We start from the raw sequence: 3281 nt of genomic DNA, 5'->3' as shown, positions 1-3281 counted from the left end.
GAATTCATGCAGGTCTGCAGTAACCTCAATTCTTACCACCTAAGAAGAAAGAATTTTACAGAAAAAGAGACAGAAAGAAAAAGAGACAAAGGTCAGTTTCAGAGCAGGAATAAAAGTTTATTCAAAAGCTTTAGTGCAGAAAAGAAAGGAAAATCCATGTGGGCACTGAGGTCAAATGCAGTGTTTAACCTTGATCCTAGGACCTTATAGGCTGGCTCTCCTTCCCATGTCTCTCAGAATATGGGTGTCACGTCTCTCAGAATATGGGTGTCTTCCACATTTGTTCCCCGAACCCACCCCAGGAGCCAAAATGATTTTAATGTGCGGAGGTTGAACCTTTCCTAGTGCCTCCCCAGCCCTGGGCCAGCAGTAGGGATACGTTGTCCCCACCCAAGACAGGTCCTGAGACCTACTCTGTCAGGCTGGCAGACCTTAGTGACCTTGCTGAGTAGATGCTGGCAATGGCTGGGTGCAAGATGCTGCCAAGGGCACCTGGGCACACACCCAAGGCTGGCCCTCCAAGCTCCTGGATGGACTGGCCCCGGGAAGATTCTGGGGCTGGAAATGCAGAGGCATGAGGGTGTGTCCATCCTCAACCCTTCATTCCATCTTCTGCCCTTGAAGATCTGGATTTTATTGATGAGGCCATCACGTTGGACTCAAAGTCTGTGTCATGCACCTCCGTCTTGCAAAAGGCCCCCACAGATGGGATGTTCTCACAGTAGTGGTGCAGTTCCCATTGCTGTCTTCCCAAAGCTGTACAAGTCCACCTCATTGCAGACGGTCATGGAGAAGATAAGTAAGAGGATGCCAGTGGATAGTTACCACCCCTGGCTCTGCAGCCAATTGTTGAAGACATACTTGAAATGAAGGCCAGGTGGTGGATCAGGATCTTAACCTGTTTTGGTGATATTCGCAGGCACCTGGGTGTAGGTATGGGAAATGGTGCCCATGGTGGTGGCACTCACCACCCACTCTAAGTCGATGGTCTTGAAGGGCACCAGGACCATGCTGATATTACCCCAGCTCCCAGAAGCTCTCAGGGTATACCAGATAGTGGGTGGTTTTGCTCCCGACATTGGCCTTGAACCCTGCTGTGGGTGCCTTTTTCATCCTGAGCACAAAATTGTGACTGTCTATCTTAGGCCCATACAAAGACTCCATCAGGTTGCCCAAGTTGCCCACAATGGCACAGTGCAGGCGGCCCACAAACCTCCTCTCCAGCACAGGGTCCACATTCCCAGGTACCACTCTGAACTCCTGGATGGTGTTGTTCAAGTTATTGGGCTTCTTATCTCTCCGGAGCCTCTGCCTTCATAGGTAGGTGTCATCATCCAAGAGCACGTTCTGGGCAGTCACCCGCAGCTGCATGGTCAGGTTGAACCTCTCATCCAACCAGGTCGACAGTCTATGGTGCTGATGCAGTGGGTACAAGTGCAAGACCTGTGCTTGATCAGCCTCTTCAGGTTCTCTGAAAGCTCCAGGACCATCTGCTTAAGGAACCAGGTGGTGGCCACCCTGGCATGGGAATAGTTCAGGAAGAAGGAAGTGAGGAAAATGAAGAACTTGAGAAAGGTGAGCACTTTCAGGGTCTTCTGCAGGGTTATAATCTTTGCTGTCCTGTTGGTGGCCTCCCTGCAGTGGGCAGCAGGAACTCTCTCCTCTTTAGAAAATAAAGTACCCTATTCTGCAATCATTAAAGAGCTGATAATGTCTGTTGATAAAGCTTTAACCAGTGATTTCTTTTCCCATCCAAAGAAATGAAGAGATAATTAATCCAACAGTCCAGGGTCTCTCAGGAGTAAGGACCTTGAAGAAAGGGTCTTGGTATAGCCAGGAGGATGGCTTTTTTACCACTTCCTTTTTATCAGCAAGGTATTTGTGACCTGTACTTAGTGCCCAGCGCCTATTCAAGATGGAATTTAAATGCCTCTGATACATGTGCCTCATGTTTGGCCACGAGACCTCATTTGTAGGTGCAGAGAAGACCCTGCCTAAACATTGTCTACCCATTGCTCCTTTTTCCTGCCTCAATTTCCTTAAAATGACAAGAGCAGAGCCCTTTTGGGTGCTAACATCAGGACTCCTTTTCTGTACTCCGCTCTCTTGTGCTGCTAGAGCTACAAGGCTGTTAAACCTTGCCTGAAATAAATTCCTATTTGAGCTGGTGTTGATTTTTACTTATGAGTGAGCCAAAGAACTTAGGTCTGAGCTGCAGTAACACCACCGGAAGTGGTCACCACTTGTCAGACTTGAGGGATATTATCAATGAACTTCTGAGCTAATGGTGTAAACCACAACTAAAATTCTAAGCACCGCCCCCCCCCCAACCGTCTGAATGGAGTTCTCCAGCATTCACATCAACAGAAATCTTAAGTCTAAGAAACATTTACAACCCATTGTCTCTGAAGCCCACTACCTTGGAGGCTTCATCTGCATGATAAAACTTTGGTCTCCACAACCTCTTGTTGCATTTCTATTGATCCCAGGTCTTTACATAAGCTTAACCAATTGTCAGCCAAAAAATTTTTAAATCTACCTATGAACTGGAAGCTCTGCCACATCCCCTGCCCCCCGCCACCCCGAGTTGTCTCGCCTTTCTGGACCGAGCCAATGTACTTCTCAAATGTACTTGATGTCTCATGCCTCCCTAAAATGTATAAAACCAAGCTGCTCCCCGACCACCTTGGGTACATGTTCTCAGGGTCTCCTGAGGGCTGTGTCACTGGTCATGGTCGCTCAAATTTGGCTTAGAATAAATCTCTTCAAATATTTTGCAGAATTTGACTCTTCTTCATCAATGGAAACACACGATGTCCAGGTAGGGAATGAATGAAGTGTCTCCTAAACCCACTGCAAGGTGGGACAGCTGCAGAGTACCCTGTACAGCACCTTGCAGACTTCCCATGGCTGCCTGCTCTCTAGAGCCTCATGGGGGCCACCTGGTGTGCTGCAGGCCTAGGCCCAGCAGGTGTGCAGTCAGAGTGCCTCACCCTCTGCTGGTGATAAAGAAGCAATTATTTAGGTTAATAGTAAGAGTATGGGAATCCTTGGTAAGGCTTTTCTTTTTAAGGAAAAGCAACCCCAAATCATTTTGTAACAAAGAGCAGCCTGTAAAGTTGAGCTGCAGACATAGACAAGCATGTTGGAAGCTTGTAGGGGTGAATGCCGGCAGGAACTAGGGACTAGACATGTTCAAGATGGGGCTCCATCTTCCCTTCTCTGGCAGCTACATGTACAGTAAGGAGCAGACAAGATGGTGCCGGTATCAACTGGAAAGT

At 48.0% G+C, this 3281-nt stretch overlaps 1 pseudogene; it reads right to left on the bottom strand.

Annotated features, from left to right (window-relative positions):
• Nucleotides 1–341: 341 nt before the first annotated feature.
• On the bottom strand, nt 342–2908 carry LOC108294634 (annotated as a pseudogene).
• Nucleotides 2909–3281: the final 373 nt, after the last annotated feature.

Source organism: Cebus imitator, unplaced genomic scaffold, assembly GCF_001604975.1.
Source record: "Cebus imitator isolate Cc_AM_T3 unplaced genomic scaffold, Cebus_imitator-1.0 Scaffold594, whole genome shotgun sequence".
In the NCBI taxonomy this organism is placed as follows: Eukaryota; Metazoa; Chordata; class Mammalia; order Primates; family Cebidae; genus Cebus; species Cebus imitator.
Note: the sequence above shows the minus strand (reverse complement) of the source record. Positions and strands in the feature narration are given on the sequence as shown.